This window comes from Orycteropus afer, unplaced genomic scaffold (assembly GCF_000298275.1).
Source record: "Orycteropus afer afer isolate SDZICR_OR568_19922 unplaced genomic scaffold, OryAfe1.0 scaffold00166, whole genome shotgun sequence".
In the NCBI taxonomy this organism is placed as follows: Eukaryota; Metazoa; Chordata; class Mammalia; order Tubulidentata; family Orycteropodidae; genus Orycteropus; species Orycteropus afer.
This window is the reverse complement of record NW_006921753.1, coordinates 5,575,081-5,595,478: the sequence shown is the minus strand read 5'-3', so window position 1 is coordinate 5,595,478 and position 20,398 is coordinate 5,575,081.

Below are 20,398 nucleotides of genomic sequence, written 5' to 3'. Positions count from 1 at the left end.
CACAAAGACATTGGATTGTGTGGATCATAACAAAATATGAATATCAGTGTGGACAATGGGAACACAGAACATATAATGGTGCTCATGGGGAAGCTGTGCATAGATCAAGAGGCAGTCATTCTAACAGAACAAGAGGGTATTTTATGGTTTAAAATCAGGAAAGGTGTGCATCAGGGTTATATCTTTTCACCATACATATTCAATCTGTATGCTGAGCAAATAATCTGAGAAGCTGGACGGTATGAAGAAAAACAGGGCACCAGAATTGGAAGAAGACCCATTGATAACCTAGAATATGCAGATGACACAACCTAGCTTGCTGAAAGTGAGGAGGAATTGAAGCACTTACTGACGAATATAAGATTATATCCTTCAGTAGGGGTTATGCCACAGCATAAAGACAACAAAAGTCCTCACAACTGGACTGATAAGCAGCATAATGACAAACAGAGAAAAGATTGAAGTTAACAAGGATTCTAGTTTATTTAGATCCTAGATCAATGCCCATGGAAGCAGCAGTCTAGGAATAAAATGGTCAGGTGCACCTTAGTCCTCAAGGAGACATCCTTGCTCCTCAGCACTTGAAAGAGTTCCTTCGCAGCCGACCTGGCCAGTGCTACATGTCATCTAATGTCCTGACTGCTGCTTCCATTGGCCTCAATTGTATGAATTCAATGTGAATTCTTTGACGACCTCAATATTTTCTCCATTTAACATGATGCTGCTTATTGGTCCAGTTGTGAGGATTTTTGTCTTCTTTATATTGAGATGTAATCCATACTGCAGACTGTGTTCCTCAATCTTCATCAGAAAGTGCCTCAAGTCATCCTCACTTTCAGCAAGCAAAGTTGTATCATCAGTGTATCACAGTGTTCCACGTCCTCTTCTGAATCCAGCTTGCACCTCTGGATATTATCTGTCAATATACTGCTGCAACGGTTTTTGAATCATTTTCAGTAAGATCTTACTGACGTGTGATATTAATGATATTGTTCTATAATTTTCACATTCTGTGGGATCACCTTTCTTGGGAATGGGTACAAATATAGATCTATTCTAGTCAGTTGGCCAGGTAGCTGTCTTCCAAATCTCTTGGCATAACCAAGTGAGTGCCTCCAGTGCAGCATCCATTTGTTGAAATATCTCAATGTATTCTGTCAATTCCTGGAGCCTTGTTCTTCTCCAATTCCTTCATTGCAGATTCGACTTCTTCCTTCAGTACCATTGGGTCTAGATCATATGCCACCTCATGAAATGGATGAAGATCGACCAGTTGTTTTTGGTACAGTGACTCTGTGTATTCCTGCCATCTTCTTTTGATGTTCCCTTTATTATTCAATGTTTTGCCTTAGAATCTTTCAATATTGCACTTGAGACTTAATTTTTTTTCCTCAATTCTTCCAGCTTGAGAAATGCTTAGAGTGCTCTTCCCTTTTGGTTTTCTGACTCCAGGTCTTTGCACATTTCATTATAGTAATTGGTTTTGTCTTCTCAAGTTGCTCTTTGAAATCTTCAGTTCAATTCTTTTATCTTGTCATTTCTTCCATTTGCTTTAGCTATTCTCTGCTCAAGGGCAAGTTTCAGAGTCTCTTCTGTCATCCATTTTGGTCTTCTCTTCTTTTGTTGTCTTTTTAGTAACCTCTTCCTTTCTTCATGACGATGCTCTTCATGTCATCTCACAATTCACCTGGTTTCCAGTCATTGGTGTTCGATGCATCAAATCTATTCTTTAGATGGTCTGTAAATTCAGGAGGGGTATATTCTAGATCATATTTTGACTCTTGTGGACTTGTTTTAATTGTATTTAACTTCAAGTTGAACTTGCATATGAACAGTTGATGGTCTGTTCCACACTCAGCTCCTGGTCTGGTTTTGGCTAAAGACATTGGACTTCTCCATCACCTCTTGCCACAGATGTAGTCAATCTGATTCCTGTGTGTTCCATCTAGTGAAGTCCTTGTGTTGTTGAAAAAAGATGTTTGCAAGGAGAAGTTGTTGGTCTTGCAAAATTCTACCATGTGAGTTTGAGCATTATTTCTGTCACCAAGGCCAAATTTTCCAGCTACCGGTGATTCTTCTTTGTTTCTAACTTTTGCATTCCAGTCACCAGTGATAATGAACACATCTTGATCGCAAGTTTGGTCAATTTCAGACTGCAGAACTTGATAAAAATCTTCAATTTCCTCATCTTTGGCTTTGGTGGTTGGTGCATAAATTTGAATAATAGTCATATTAATGTGTCTTCCTTGTAGGCTTATGGATATTATCCTATCAATGACAGCATTGTACTTTAGGACAGATCTTGAAACATCCTTTGTGATGATGAATGCCACACTATTCCTCTTTAAACTGTCATTTCCAGCATAGTAGATCATATGGTTGTCTGATTCAAAATGCCAAAACCAGTCCATTTCAGCTCACTAATGCCTAGGATATCAATCTTTATGTGTTCCATTTCATTTTTGACAATGTCCAATTTTCCTAGATTCATATATCATACATTCCATGTTTTAATTATTAATGGATGTTTGCTGCTGTTTCTCCTCAATTTGAGTGGTGCCACGTCAGCAAATAGAGGTCTCAAAAGCTTTACCTTATCCATATGAGTAAGGCTGATTTTACTCTGATAATGCACCCCCTTCCCAGTCATACTTTGAGAGCTTTCTGAGCTAAGTGATTCAACTTCCTCCTCTGTATCTGAAAATGTTTCTGGACTATTCATAAAGTTGTGCAGTAATGTATCAGATAGTGCTTCTCTGCTATTCATAAGGTTTTTCCTGGCCAATTCTTTGAGAAGTGGATGGCCTTCTCCTTCTTCCTAGTCTGTTTTAGTCTGCAAGCTGGGCTGATACCTGTGCACCATGTGCACCCCACTGGGTTTGAAACACCAGTGGCACAGCCTCAAGACTCACAGCAAGCAACACGTCACCACAGTAGGACAAACTGACAAACTATTTTGTCTCCCTTATCTGTTGGAAACCCCTCCAACCACCCTTACCTGGATCCCTGTGGCTAACTCCTCGATCTGTTCCAGTCCCCTATGCCTTTTCTGTCTTCTTCCTGCTTCCTGCTTCACTGCCTGTTCTTAGGTCCCTGGAATACGAATGAGAATGCTATCACTTTAAAATCCAAAATGGTTGCCACTTGTAAACATTCAAAATGGTTTTGCCCTTGGTCAGTTTAATTATCCAAAATGGCTTTTATAGGAGGGATTGAATGAGTTGACCCCATCAGAAAACTCTCATATTTAATAAGGCTATGTATTAGGAGGTAACAAAAGCCTGAACTCAAGGGTTTACTGTAAACACAGAAAGAAGAGAAAGATAAGTGAAAAATGGAGAAGAATCAATCTTTGGACAGAACAACCGAGTAAATATGTGCAATTGAGGAAAGAAGAAGCAAATTTTGTCACTCAAATTTCAAGTTAGTGTGTTGGGAATGTTGACCAAATTCTAAAAAATAATTTAAAAATATAAAAGGCTTTAAGTTTAGTTATTTTCAATCCATTTGATTTTAAATTTTTGAAACTAAGTATCATTGGGATAATCATATCTAAAAATGAAGTTCTGAGACTCTATAATAATTTAGATTAGGAAAAAGGAGACATGGGATCTAATTGAACACAGGTGATATTGACAACCAAGAAAATGAACTTGGTCATCCACAAAATAAGTGTAGAGGTAAGTGATGCAAAAAAAAAATAAAAAAAATCAGGCTTTTTAAATGTTTCTACATTTTATTGGAAATGGGGACAGGGCTTTGAAAGTCAGTAAAGGTGAATGGAAAGGTAAGTAAGAGGAAAAATAGTCAATTAAGAAAAATTAGAGTAAATCATAGAAGCTGGCAAAAAAAGTATTTCAAGAAAAGCTTTGACAAAGATATCAAAACTGAAAAGGAATTAATTTAACATATTAATTAAAAAGATTGTGATTTTTTTGAGACAACAGTTTCATTAGGTATGGAATTCTGAGTATATACAATTCTGAGTATATACAATTCTGAGTGTATACAAGTTTCATTGGTATGGAATTTTGAGTATATAAAATAATTAATCTGTGTAGAAGGTGAGACAACAAGGATACAGCTATTTTATAAGATTTCTGAAAGAGAACAGAAAGAAAGTGATAAAACAGTAAGTAGTTTAGGGGAAACAATACCCACAGAAAATGTATGTGTATTTTTGTTTGTTTTTTTGGGGGGTTGTATATTCTTATTATCAGATCCCTAAGCATCTTTGCAGGCAGAGAGAAAGGAAACAGGAGTGATATATTAAATAAATATGTACACATATGTAATGTAATTTTAAAGGACATAATTGATAAAATTGCAGAGAAGATGGAACAAGGAGTGGGATGAACATAAGCAGAAGGATCAGCCTTAACTAAAATGGAAAAGAGAAGGAGGTGCTGTGGAGTGATTTTAGAAATGTAAAATATGGAAGATGAATATTTGTATGTGGAGAGTCTTAAAGTTTTCCAGTAAATTAGGGAGTGATACTATCCCCCTTTTCCTAACCAGTTAGATAGCTTCCTGAACTTGGTAAGGAAATTACCACTGTCAACCATAATGTATTGGTTACATTTACGCCTTTAGTGCTCCTTAAAATGCCTGGAAACTTTTCTCTTATTCCTGATAGAATTAAAGAATTGATCCCAATAAGGCACAAATTAGACTAATATTTTATTGAATTAATTTATTTAGATTGAGTCTGATTACTTAGGAATAATGATTATCATCCTGGAAGCATTTGAATAAAGGAGCCCAATTAAATTAATAAATTCATTTACTTTTGCATTCTAGATGTAATGAACCATCTTAACCTATTAACATGGACTTACCAACTTGGCTTGTCAAATGAGGTTATAGCAACAAACAAAAATTTCATCCATTAGACATTTCTCTGGAAGCAGTTTTTTTAGAAACATGATCAATTGATTCATATTCACAAATTTTAGAATAATATAAGGATGCATGATGATGGCATTATTATCACTTTATATTTGAAATAATTTTCTTCTGAAGTGAAATTCTACATTTAAAAAAAGAAAAAGAAAGTTAGCCATAGCTAATTGTGATTCTACTTATGCATTAGTGGATACCATTATATATTGAGTCAATTTATTTTCCCCAAGAGCTACATATATTAAGAACTCATATATTGATCATGGGCTTCAGGCACATTCTCCCAAGAAAATTCTATAACAGATGTGTGCAAGAAACATAGTAGGGCAAAGAGGTTTATATAGACTTGGTATAACTTTGACCTTTTCTTACCAGAATCATCCATGCTAGTCTTCATTAGAGTTGGAACCTAACTAAGATAACGTTAAGTAGTAGAAAGAACAGCTTAGTCTGACTAGATTGCCTTGACTATATTTGTAGTCACAATTTGAAAAATAATATGACACACTTTCCTAACCCAAAGAATTAAAGAAAAGTGAAGTGCCCTGGGAATGCTATTAAAATATAATGACCTGCTTCAGAAACTGGAGGCTTTCTTGAAATGTATTTTGAAAAGCTTAACATGTCCCCCAAACTGCAAAGGGTCACTGATCTTTGGTAGTATAGTAACAAATACTTAAGCCTGGTAAGCATGAATAATGGAAAACAAACATTATTATTATTATTATTTTGAGAGCATGTTTTGAGATATGATGCCTCACAACCACACTAACAGAAACACATATGCAAGAAACGAAGTTGAGTTCAAGGGAAGAATATATACCTGAGGAAGTCAATGTTGGGGTTGGGCAATCTACTTCTGTAGTGATACTGCATCAGAAACCCAAGGAGGGGTTGCTATGAGTTGGGTTTGACTCTATGGCAGTGAGTACAGTACTTCCCGTTTTAGACTCATACTTTCAGAGAAACTACTCTCAGTTAAACTTCCCTTCATTCTTATGGGATACATCTTACAAAAATGCAAGCCAATAGTCGTCCAGTTAGAATGACCATCAGAGTCATAAGAAAATTGGATTCTGAGTCATCTCTCTGCTTGTACTCAAAAGCCTCTTGACACTGGGAGGGTTGTTTTATCTGGATTCTCTTCCTTCCTTTGCAGAACTCTCATAAATTTCCACAAGAAAATGAAAATGAGTGAATAGCAGCACCTCATGGCCAACAGTGTTTTGTCAAAGAGAAAAGTTAATCTTTTTAGGAGACTAGAGAAGAAGCCAAGGAATATTTGTTCCTGTTTCAGCCTCTGACAGATGGTGTCAGTGTCAACCTCTGAGTAGACCCTATAAAGGCCCAGAAACCAAGAAAAATCAAAAGCCAAAATAAAATCTCCTGTATTTGTGATGTATGTTTCTTTGTTACTCTTTTTTTTTTAAATGAGAATACCTTTGGAATAGTTCATACTTGATTTAAAAGACACGTGGACAGCCTGTTTAAAGGATAGCTATTTGGGATATGTCTACCTACCTATACACACACACACACACACAAAAAAAAAATATACACACACACACACACATACATACACACATATATTCATATATATATATATATACACATATATATATATACATATATATATATATATATACACATACACACATGTACACACACACACACACACACATAGCCACCAAAAATCTCAGTCCATCCAACTCTTTATAATTAACTATTTAATAATTTCAGAATTATTACCTAAGAACCAGTTGATGTCCATATGCAATACTTCTTCATTCTATAATGTTCTGGAAATGAATATATGAAGGTTTTTTTTTTCTCTTTTTTTAAAAATTATATCCTTTCTTGTTAGTATATTGAAAAAGAAATGGGAGAAAAATACACAATGAGCTATGTACTGTCCCTCTTTACTGTCCAAACAGTTTGTTCTAAGGAGACTCTACGACTACCTTGATCTATTTTTAATTTTTTCTGTTTGTAGCTCTATTTTTGGCTGTCATATGTTTTTATTAAGTGTAATATTATCTGTTTCGCCTGGCTCCTTGAAGCAGAAGTCAGACCATAACAAAGTGAGTTTTGAGAAATACTGTTAACAAGATCAAGATATATATACAAATATGTGCTGTCATCAGCCTTTCTTCACCACAGAAAGTGATTTCGGAGAAAGAAGCAGAGTGTTGCATGCAGAGCAACTACAAATTCTTGGCTATAAATGCCAGTATTATTGTTACTTTGAACATTATCTTCTCCACCTTCCTTTTCCCATTCTTTTATTCTTCTATAATGCTTTGTTTTATGTCTAATTTTGTTCATCTTAAACTAATAAAACTCTGACATCAACTTGGTGGTCTCTCATGGCTGCATTCTATTTTTGTTAATTTGCTTTTGTTTCTTCTCCTGAAACACATTCTTCCTTCATATGTACTATTATTTCTTTATTATATTCTTCTTCTTCCTCCTCATCCTGCCCTTCTAGCCTACTGATGTTTTTCTTTGTAATTTTATTTCTATAAGGGAGGTTATTAACTATTTTGTATCCAGGTAGAAAGGAAGGGAGAGATAAAGAGTTATGGTCAACACATGAAGGCTGAGTCAACAATATTTGTCTATTCCTATTGTGAAATATTAGGACTTGTGGTGTAGTGTTTAAGGTATTCAGCTGCTAAACAAATGATCAACAGTTTGAACCTACCAGCTACTCCATGGGAATAAGATGAGGCATCTGCTTCTATAAAGATTGTTGTTGTTGTTGTTATGTGCCATCAAGTAGGACCAGACTCATAGCGACCCCTCCTTGGGTTTCCGAGGCAGCATCACTATGGAAGTAGATTGCCCCATATTCCTTTCAAGGAGTGGCTGGTGGGTTTGAACTGCCAGCCTTCTGGTTAGCAGTCAAGTGCCTTAGCCACTATGCTACCAGAGCTCCCTCCATAAAGATTACATCCTTAGAGACCTATGAGGCAGTTCTACTCTGTCCTATAAGGTTACTTTGAGTCAGAGTCGACTTGATGGCGGTGAGTGGGTTACTGTGAGATGGAACATCTTCACTGTTGTGTCAGCCCTCATGTGTTGAAAGCTCCCTGGTTAGACATATTTTCTACCGGTTATTCACCCAAACACTAATTTAGATGATACTGTGAAGGTATTATGCACATTTATTATAGTCTCAAATCAATTGATTTTAACACAAAGACATTCTATGGTAGGCCTGACCTAATCATATGGGCCCTTTAAATCTCTATATAGAAGTCAGAGACTTCTATAAGTAAGTCAGAGACTGTACATCAGAGAGACATGATCCAGCTGGCTTGAAAGAATGCTAACATCAGCTAGGATTTTGGTGGTGTAAACAGTTAAAGTGCTTGAATTATAATCCAAAAGCTGAAGGTTCAAGTCCACCCAGAGGGATCATGGAAGAAAGGCCTGGTGATCAACTGTTGAAAAAATCAGCCAATGAAAACCCTGTGGACACAGTTCTACTCTGACACACATGGATTGCCATGAGTCAAAGTTGACTTGATGGCAACTTTTTTTTTCCCCTGGAAGCTGAAAGTTGTCGCTGCCTTATAGCTAGTATATAAAATGGCAATCTTAGTCTTAAAACTGCAGGGAATTGAATTCTATTAACAAGTTGATGAGTTTGGAAGAGGACTCTGAGCCTTAGATGGGAATGACAGTGTAACCATCATTTAGTTACAGACTTGATTGTAGCATTGTGAAATCTTGAGTATGGAATACAGCTGCAATGTGTTTAGACTTCTGCCCTACAGAAAGTGTGAGATAGTAAATTTTTGTTGTTTTAAGCACCAAAAATTACACTAATTTGTGGTAATTTGTTGTGTACAACAGAAAACGAATATACTCTTTATATAGAGATTACAAAACAGTTTACACATACACAAATATACATACATACATATACATACACACACACACATATATCTAGTTTTGTTTGATCAAGTCTTCATTTGCTAAACTAACTCTTAAAAAGAAAAAAAAAAATGATGACTCTAGAAAGAAAAGAAAAAGGTTACTGAAGACCAGTTTAATTGCTTAATAATACTTATATCCATAAGCAAAGTTAATATAGGTTCTGACACTAATTGCAAGTTTGTTTTTTTATAAAGAATTCAGGGTTCTTGAAACTGTAGTTAAAATATTATTCTTACAGCATCACAAGTATTTATTAAACTTAATGCTTGAATGCTCAATAAAGACATCATAATCACTTTTTTTTTTTTTTTTTACAACTACTTTTTCTAAGTACTTTAGTGGAGAGCTTTAAAATACTGGAATAAAGGAGGAAAGTCAGAATCAGTAGAACTTCCTCTTTTCTTCCATTTGTATCCCAAATGGCAGGAATATCTGTTCAATCTGTTGATAAGGAACAGAATAATGTGTCTTGGGTGGATTCTTTTCTTGGAAACTTTTCTCCAATGATGAGTCTGCTGATAGCAATTGTATCTCTAGTATATGATATGATTCAGAAGAAAGGCTGGGCAATCTACTTCCATAGTGATACCCTCTTGGAAACCCAAGGAGGGGTCGCTATGAGTCGGATCCAACTCCACGAAGCTGAGTTTTTTTTTTTTTTTTAAATATGATATGATAATGCCTAACACCCATTTCTTCCTTTCTCCTTCCTAATATAAGCCCTTTTAGTTCAGATATTCACACTTATAACATATCCAGAAGGAAAATCTTAATTCACTTAAGCCAGTGAATTCCCTGATGATAATCATTATTCTAAAGGTATACTTGTGAATGAGATTTTCCCAAACAGCTTGCAGAAACAATTCCTCCCCAACTTCTGTGCTTAAGGGAGAAATATCCCCTTTCCTCTCCTACTAGAAGTAAATAAAATTAAAAAAATAAAATAAAAAGTGAAAAACAAAAATATTGCCATCAAGTCAATGCCAAGTCCTGGTGACCTCATGTGTATCAGAGTAGAACTGCATACCATAAGATTTGGAGCTCTGATAGCGTAGTGTCTAAGGCACTTGACTGGTAACCCTCGGCTGGCAGTTCAAACCCACCACCCACTCCTTGGAAGGAAGATTGGGCAATCTACTTCCATAGTGATACTGCCTCAGAAACCCAAGAAGGGGTCGCTATGAGTCGGGGCCTACTCGACAGCACGTAACAACAACAACAACATAATTTTTGGAAGTATAGTACCAGGCCTTTTATCTGAGATTCCTCTGGTGCACTTGAACTACTCACCTTTCAGTTAATAGTCAAGTGCTTAACTGTGTACACGACCCAGGCAACTTAAGTAAAATTTATGTAGCTCTAATTTTCACTGGAAGCCATCTTAAAAACACAAGACACCAGCCTATGTAGCTGATACTGAGTCTAGCAGAGAATAAAGAAGAAAATGACATGGATTCTTGTTTATATTGGGCCTCTCCTTTACAACTGAGTCTACCCTGCCTGGACTTTGAGTTATATTAGCTAATAAATTTCAGTATTAGAAAACCACTTTGAGTTGGAGTTTTTTTGTTATCTGAAGCTGTATTATCTTAACAGTAACACAAGGGATTAACACTCATTGTCAGCATGCTGTTTAAACTTCAGCTGAGCTTTATTCTGAAATGTAAAACATTTGCAAGAGCTGTAGAATTTCATCTCTAGTTTCCTAGGCAACTATCACATGTCACTCATGCACGTTCTGAAGCACACAGGTAATATTCCATCTCATCACCTCAATTTTAAACTTGGAGAAAGACAAATGAAATTGTGCCGGCAAATCCTCAAGGCAGGATAGATAAAAGAAAAGAAAGGAAATCCAGGAGGCAAAAACAAGTGAATAATCTACTTTGCCATCTAATCTTGCCTTTTCTAGTCTTCGTTTTCATGTCTTTTTTTTTAATTTTGCCATGAGAGATCCAAAATTAGATATAATTTTCTTAGTGCTTAAGTGCTTTCTCTCTGCATTGTTTTCTTGGACACACTTGACCCTCATATACAAGAAATACCACCTCCTGTAGAGAAAAGAGTCAATAATTCCAAGCCTATAATCTAAGGCCCTTTGTTCTTCTTTCCCCAACATCACAAGAATAAAATTCAATCTTAATACCAAATAGATAAAATAGAGTTTAATGTAAATCATTTAAATGCTAATGCATTTTCATTATAAACATCTCTTTTATAAAGATGAATTATGTTCTAAATGTTAGAAATAAAATTGAAAGATTAATTTTTGTCATTATAGTAACACAATCTTTCATCACATGCAATATGTTGGAGATAATTTCAAGTCTGTGCTGCTAGTTTTTTTCATAGTTGCTTTGGATAGTACCTTAATAAGGTTTTCATTTATGTCACAGAAGAAAACTCCTAAGAAGCAGAATATTCAGAAGTATTGAAGATTTCTACATATTCAAGGACCACTCAGTCAGAAACCCAGTGAGTGAGTCATCATCCTTCTCCTGGACTGTTCCATTGGTTTAATATTGCCTGTTATAGTCTATTTTCCACACAGTAGCCAGCATGTTCTTATTAAACATGAGACAGAGAATGCAATTTCTGCTTAAAAATTTCCAATAACTTTCAATCTCATTCAGAAATTGTCACTTAGAAAAACCAAACAAGTTACTATTGAGTCAGTTTCTACTCATGACAGCCTTGTGTGTTTCAAAGTAGAACTGAGCTTCATAGGGTTTTCTTTGGCTGTGATCTTTTGGAAGTAGATCACCAGACCTTTCTTCTGAAGTCCCTCTGGGTGGATTCAACCTACCAACCTTTCAGTTAGTAACTAAGTGCTTAACCATTTGTGTCGTGCAAGGATGCTACGTAATCTGACCTTCTGATAATTATCTTACTACCTGACTTTATTTGACTGTTTATAAAAGCTCACCCTATCCACCTGTTCTCTTTGATGTTCCAAATGCTAAGCACATTTGCACTCAGCACCTTTGTATTTGCAGATCCTCTGTCTGTGAAATTTTCCCCAAGGAATCTTCTTGGCTCACCTTTTGGCTCACTCACTTCAGTCAGATCTCTGTTCAAATGTTCCCTTATCTGAGCATTACTCCTTAATCAATATATACAAAACAGTACTTCTCACATCAGTCTCCATCACCCCGTCAGGTTTTCTTAGTTTTTGTGTATCACAATACTTGTCATAACCAGTTATATTAAATAATTGCTTATCGTATCATCCCAAACTAGAATGTAAGCTGTAAGAAATCAAGAATTTCCATTTGTTCATTGCTATATCCTAGCACCTAGAACAACACCAAGGAGCTGTTGTGACTCAGTGCTTAAGTGCTCAGCTGGTAACCAAAAGGTCATGGTCAGAACCCGCCGGCTGCACCTTGGAAAATAAGACATAGCTATCTTTTCCCTTAAAGATTACACTTTAGGAAATCCTATGGGACAGTTCTATTCTGACCTATAGGGTCACTGTGAGTCAGACTTAATAGCACACATCAACAAAGCAATAGCACATATCAACAAAGCAAATCTTTCCTTAAAGATTACACTTTAGGAAATCCTATGGGACAGTTCTATTCTGACCTATAGGGTCACTATGAGTCAGACTTAATAGCATACATCAAGAAAGCAATGCTTGTCACTTAGCCTCATTGCCATCAAGTTGATTCTTACAGGACAGAGTACAAGTGCCTCATACAGTTTTCCAAGGCTATACTTCTCAGAAGGAAAGTTGGGCAATCTACTTTCACAGTGATACCACCTCAGAAACCCAAAGAAGTGTCTCTATGAGTCAGATCCAACTCGATGGCAGTGAGTTTGGTTTTTTGGTTTGAATCTTGCAGAAGCAGACTGCCTCATCTTTTCCCCAAATAACAGCTGGTGGGTTCAAACCACTGACTTTTTTGGCAGCGGAAAACCTTAACCATTATGCCACCAGGGCTCCTCTTGGTGCTTTGTTGTTTGTTATTGTTATGTGCCATCGAGTCAGACCTGACTTACAGCGACCCCTCATTGGGTTTCCGAGACAGTATCACTACAGAAGTAGATTGCCCAACCTTCCTTCCAAGGAGTAGCTGGTGGGTTTGAACTGCCAGCCTTCTGGTTAGCAGTCAAGTGCCTTAGGAACTACGCTACCAGAACTCCTTCTTGGTGATTGTTGTTGTTGTTGTTATGTGCCGTCGAGTCGGCCCCGACTCATAGCGACCCCTCCTTGGGTTTCCGAGGCAGTATCACTACGGAAGTAGGATTGCCCAACCTTCCTTCCGAGGAGTGGCTGGTGGGGTTGAACCGCCAGCCTTCTGGTTAGCAGTCAAGTGCTTTAGCCACTATGATTAGTAGGAGCTAAATAAGTATTTCTTAAATATATTACTGAACTTTAATTTCATTAGAATTTGCCAGGAAAATGCACAATATATCTATATAGAACAGTGTTTTAGAGAAAACCATTTTTATCATTTAATTCTGTGTAATGAGATTATTCCTTATTTATTTAAAAAATCATTTTGCTTCTTTTTACAATGGCAGGATATATTAATTACAGAGAAATAAGTATTGTCACAAGTCTCTGTAAACATGCAAAAGACTAAAAAGCAAATGTAGCCAGAAATCCATCCATCAAGAGACAACCTATGTTACAATCTACACTCCAAAAAAACCCAAACTCATTGCCATTGAGTCAGTTCTGACTCATAGTGACCCCCATTGGATTTCCAAGGCTGTAAATCTTTACAGAAGAAAACTGTCTCATTTTTCTTCCACAGAGAGCTGGTGGGATCAAACCACTGAACTTTCCATTAGCTGCCAAATGCCTAAACCACTGCACCACCAGAGCTCCTTTAGCATCTATAGAAGAAGCTTTTTTCTTTTTCTGGGACACCAGTTAGATGAATATTTTACTCTATGGATTGAGGTAATGACCTTTACTAAAAAAAAAAAAAAAGAAAAAGAAAACAAACACAGATTGAAAAACAATCCCAGAAAAGAACCGCTGATTCTTTGTTTAGCACAACCTTGGGTTTGATCATTCACATAGAAGCACAAATATTTTGAATTGTTTCACAGGGAGCAGACATAGTCTTCCAATATTAGAAGAATTACCAGATTCAGCACTTTACTAGAAAACTGTCTTGAAGAAAACAAGCAAACAAGCAAAATATCAAAAAGAGAAAGAAGAAAAAAGGAAAAAAAAAAAACAAACCCTGAACTAACAAAAGAAAAATTACAGTGAGCATTCTATAGTATTTCATTTAATTACAGTTGTAACTGTGGCAACAGTCTCATTAACCTCCCTGGTGCCTCTATTTTAGAATGAATAAAATGTTCATTTTGTAGAAATCTCAAGAGAATAAACTTTTTCTTCAAAGTGTAATCTATAAGTCAATTGCAATCTGATATTAAAAAAATGATTAAAATTTTTAATATACCACTTTTAGGCAATCAGCTCTTGATTTTTGTATTATTGTCTCTGCTGTGACTGTTAAAATGTTTCTTTTAGCTAAGAGAACACGTAACTAGAATTTTCTGTAATATAAACACTGTAGTTAATTTTTGACCTTTGAAATTATCTACCTAAAATAAGAAACATCATCTCTGAAATGAATAAACTTACATATTTTGAGTTAGCTAAATAAATTACATTATGTAATATCAAAATGCCTAACATTATAAAACCTTCAGAGATTAGTTGCATTTCAATTTTCAGGGAATTTTATAATAAATTTTTTAAGGAGACTTATCTCACAGTCAAGGAGCTCTGGTAGCTTAGTGCCTAAGGCACTTGACTGCTAACCAGAAGGCTGGAGGTTCAAACTCACCAGCCACTGCTCAAAAGGAAGTTTGGGCAATCTACTTCTGTAGTGATTCCATGTTGGAAACCCAAGGAGGGGTCACTATGAGTTGGGTTCAATTTAATGACACATAACAACAACAACGACATCTCACAGTCACAGATTTTTCTTTGTTGCTATTGTTAAAAGCTCCTATTTTTTTCTCTCTCTTTATATATATGTTACATATATAATTTGTTTCTGTTGTTGTTAGGTGCCGTTGAGTCATCTCTGACTCATACTGACCCTATGCAGCACAACAAAACACCACCTGGTCCCACAGAAGCTCCATGATCCTTGCTATACTTGAGCCCATCGCAGCAGCCACTGTGTCAATCTCTCTCGTTGAGGACCTTCCCCTCTATTGTTGGCTCTCCACCTTACCAAGCATGACGTCCATTCCCAGGGAATGGTCCTTTCTGATAGCAGGACCAAAGTAGGTGAGATGAGGTCTGGCCATTCTCGCTTCCAAGGAACACTCAGACTGCATTTCCTTCAGGAGAAATTTGTTAGTTCTTTTAACAGTCCATGGTACTTTCAGCATTCTTCCCCAACACCACAACTCAAAAGCATCAATTACTCTTTGGTCTTCCTTATTCATTATGCAGCTTTCACATGCATGTGGGGTGATTGAAAATACCATGGCACACATGATAAGCATACCTTAGTCCTCAAGGAGACATCTTTGCTCCTCAACACTTGAAAGAGATCCTTTGCAGCCGACTTGCTCAGTGCTATGTGTCGTCTGATGTCCTGCCTGCTGCTTCCATTGGCATTGATTGTAGAACCAAGCAATGTGAAGTCTTTGACAACTTCAATCTTTTCTCCATTTATCATGATGCTGCTTATAGGTCTAGTAGTGAGGATTTTTGTTTTCTTTATATTGAGATATAATTCATACTGCAGACTGTATTCTTCAATCTTCATCAGTAAGTACTTCAAGTCATCCTCACTTTCAGCAAGCAAAGTTGTGTCATCAGCATATTGCAGGTGGTTAATGATTTTTCCTCAAATCTTGATGCCACGTTCTTCTTCATATAGTCCACTTCTTGGATTATTTGCTCAGAATACAGATTGAATAAGTATGGTGGAAGGATACAACACTGACGCACTCCGTTCTCGATTTTAATCCATACACTATTCCCTTGTTCTTTTACAACGACAGCCTTCTGGTCTATGTACAGGTTCCTCATGAGTACAATTAAGTGTTCTGGAATTCCCATTCCTCTCAATGTCATCCAAAATTTGTTATGATTCACACAAACAAGTGCTTTTGCATAATCAATGAAACCCAAGCAAACATCTTTCTGGTATTCTTTGCTTTGTACCAAGATCCTTCTGACATCAGCAATGAGATGCTTCATTCCATGTCCTCTTCTGAATCCAGCTTTCACATCTGCAAATTCTCTGGCAATATACTGTTGCAACCATTTTTTAATTATCTTCAGTAAGATCTTACTTTTATGTGATATTAATGATATTGTTTGATAATTTCAACATTCTGTGGGATTACCTTTCTTTGGAACGGGCACATATATGGATCTCTTCCAGTAAATTGGCCAAGTATCTGTCTTCCAAATCTCTTGGCATAACCAAATGAGTGCCTCCAGTGGGGCATCCATTTGTTGAAACATCTCAATGGGTATTCCATCAATTCCTGGAGCCTTGTTCTTTGACAATTCTTTCAGTGCAGCTTCGACTTCTTCCATCAGTACCATTGGTTCTTGATCTTATGGCACCTCATGATATGGATGAAGATCTACCAGTTCTTTTGGGTACAGTGATGCGGTGAATTCCTTCCATATTCTTTTGATGTTTCCAGCATCATTCAGTATTTTGCCCATAGAATTTTTCAATATTGCAATTCGAGGTTTAACTTTTTTCATCAGTTCTTTCAGCTTGAGAAATGCTGAACATGTTCTTCCCTTTTGGTTTTCTAACTCTGGGTCTTTGCACAATTCATTATAGTAATTGCATTTGTCTGCTTGAGCTGCTCTTTGAAATCTGTTCAGCTCTTTTATTGTGTCATTTTTTCCATTTGCTTTAGCTACTTTCCACCCAAAGTCAAGTTTCAGAGTCTCTTCTGACATCCATTTTGGTCTTTTCTTTCTTTCTCATCTTTTTAATGACCTTTTGCTTTCCTCATGGATGATGCTCTTGATGTCATCCCATAATTCTGGTTTTTGGTCATTGGTGTTCAGTGCATCAAATCTATTCTTTAGATGGTCTCTAAATTCAAGATCATATTTTGGTTCTTGTGGACTTGTTTTAACTCTCTTTAACTTCAAGTTCAACCTGCATATGAACAGTTAATGGTCTGTTCCACAATCAGCTCCTGGCCTGATTGTGGCTGAAGATAATTGAGCTTTTCCAAAGCCTCTTGCTACAGATGTAGTCAGTATGATTCCTGTATATTCCATCTGGCAAAATCCATATGTATAGCTGCCATTTTGTTGTTGAAAAAGGTATTTGCAATGAATAAGTTATTGTCTTCCAAAATTCTGTCATGTGATGTCCAGCATTATTTCTGTTACTGGGGCCAAATTTTACAAGTACTGGTGACTGTTTTTTGTTTCCAACATTTGCATTCCAATCACCAGTGATAATTAACACATCTTGATTGGCTGTTTCCTCAATTTCTGACTGCAGAAGTTGATAAAAATCTTCAATTTCCTCATCTTTGGCTTTGGTGGTTGGTGCATAAATTTGGATGACACTTGTATTAAGTGGTCTTCCTTGTAGGGTGTGGATATTATCCTGTCACTGACAGTATTGTACTTCAGGACAGATCTTGAAACATTCTTTGTGACGATGAATGCCATGCCATTCCTCTTCAAATTGTCATACCCAGCATAGTAGATCATATGGTTTTATGATTCAAAATGGCCAAGTCTGGTCCATTTCAGCTCACTAATGTCTAGGATCTCAATCTTTATGAGTTACATTTCATTTTTGACAACTTCCAATTTTCCTAGATTCATACTTTGTACATTCCATGTTTTGATTATTAATGGATGTTTGCAGCTGTTTCTCCTCAATTTGAGTCATGCCACATCAGCAAATGGAGGTCTCAAAAGCTTTACTTTATCCATATCATTAAGGTTGTTTCTACTCTGATGATGCAGCTTTTTCCCATTCATATTTTGAGAGCCTTTCGACCTAAGTGGCTTATCTTCCTGCATTGTGTTGGACAATGTTTCCAGGCTAGTCATAAAGTTGCACAAAAATGTAGCAGATAGTGTTTTTCTGCTATTCATAAGGTTTTTCCTGGCCAATTATTTGAGAAGTGAATGGCCTCTTCCTTCTTCCTAGTCTGTCTCCATCTGCAAACCTCTCTGAAACCTGTGTACCATGTGCAACCCCACTGGCATTTGAAACACTGGTGGAACAGCCTCAAGCCTCAGAGCAACACTTCACCACAGTAGGACAAATCAACAGACAAGTTTTTGTCCCTTAGCTGTATAATATAATATTTTTGTTGCTGTTGTTGTTATGTGCCATTGAGTCAAACCCGACTCATAGCGACCCCTCCTTGGGTTTCCGAGGCAGTATCACTATGGAAGTAGGATTGCCCAACCTTCCTTCCGAGGAGTGGCTGGTGGGTTTGAACTGCCAGCCGTCTGGTTAGCAGGCAAGTGTCTTAGCCACTATGCTACCAGAGCTCCCATAATATAATATAATAATTTTTATTATCCTGTGTTGTTGTTGTTATGTGCCATTGAGTTGGACCTGACTCAGAGTGACCCCTCCTTGGGTTTCCGAGGCAGTATCACTATGGAAGTAGATTGCCCCACCTTCCTTCCAAAGAGTGGCTGGTGGGTTTGAACTGTCATCCTTCTGGTTAGCAGTCAGGTGCCATTGGCACTATACTACCAGACCTCCCTATATTATACTATATTATACAAATTATTAATTGATCCAAAATAATTTCAACCTATTTACCATTGATTATTCTTTTTTAATACAGGAAAACTCAGCACAAAGCACAAATGTTTTTAATGTATCAAAAATTCTTGCATAAACTAAACTTTGGTCCTGTTGCTGCTGTTGTTCGCTGCTGTAAGGTCAACTCTGACTCAGAGACTCCATGTCCAACACAATAAAGCATTGTTTGGTCTCCTGCCATCCTTGTTATATTATTGCTGATGTAAAATGGATCTTGGATGAAAACAAAGAATAACAGAAAAATGTTGACCTGTGTAAACAATCCTTGCTATAGTTGAGCCTGTCATTGCAGCCACTGTGTCAATCCATCTTGTTGTTTTTGCTAATCTTCTACTTACCAAGCCTGATATCTTTTTTCTAGGGAATGGTCCCTTCTGACAACATGATCAAAGTAGGTAAGATGAAGTCTGGCCATTCTCACTTCCAAGGAGCATTCTGACTACACTACTTCCAGGACAGATTTATTCATTCTTCTGGCAGTCCATGGTATTTTCAGTGTTCTTCAGCAATACCACAAGTCAAAGGTATCAAGTCTTCTTTGGTCTTTCTCATTCATTTTGTAGCTTTCACTTGCATGTGAGAAGATCAAAAATACCATGACATGGGTTAGGCTCATCTTAGCCTTCAAAGTGACATCTTTGCTTTTTAACAGTTTAAATAGGTCTTTTGTAGCAGATTTCCCCAGTGCAATATGATGTATGATTTCTTGACTGCTGCTTCTGTGGGTGTTGATTGTGGATCTAAGTAAAATGAAATCCCTAACAACTTCAATCTTTCCTCCATTTATCATAATGCTGCTTATTTGTCCAATTGTGAGAATTTTTGTTTTCTTTATGTTGAGATGCAATCCATACTGAAGACTAACTAGTCTTTTATCTTCATCAGGAAATGCTTCAATGCATCAATTCATCTTCACTTTCAGGAAGCAAGGTTGTGTCAACTGAATATTGCAGGTTGTTGAGCCTTTCTCCAATATTGATGCTGCATTATTCTTCATATAGTCTGGCTTCCTCAATTATTTGCTCAGCATGCAAATTGAATAAGTATAGTGAAAAAATACAACCCTGAGCCACTCCCTTCCTGATTTTAATTCATGCAGTATCCCCTTGTTCTGTTCAAATGACAGCCTCTTTGTATATGTACACATTCCTCATGAGAACAATTAATATTTTGGAATTCCCATTTTTGCAATGTTATCTGTAATTTGTTATGATCTACACAGTTGAATTCCTTTACATTATCACTAAAACACAGGTAAACTTTTTTCTGTTATTCTTTGTTTTCATCCAAGATCCATCTTACATCAGCAATGATATCCCTCATTCCACATTCTCTTCTGAAACTAGATTGAAATTCTGGAAGTTCCCTGTAAAATACTGATTCCACTCTTTTTGAATTATCTGCAGCAAAACTTTACTAGAGTGTTATATTAATGATATTGTCCAATAAATTTCCACATTCTGTCAGAACACCTTTCTTTAAAATGGGCACAAATATGGATAGCTTCCAGTTTGTTGACCAGGTAGCTGTCTCCCAAATTTCTTAGCATAAATGAATAAGCATCTCCTGTTCTGCATCCATTTGTTGAAACATCTCAATGGGTATTCCATTAATTCCTGGAGCCTTGTTTTTCAGCAATTCCTTCAGTGCAGCCTCAACTTCTTTCTTCAATACTATTGGTTCCTGATCATATGCTACCTCCTGAAAGGATTAAGGATTAATCAATTCTTCTTGGCACATAAATTTATATATTTATATATTTATATATTTATTAT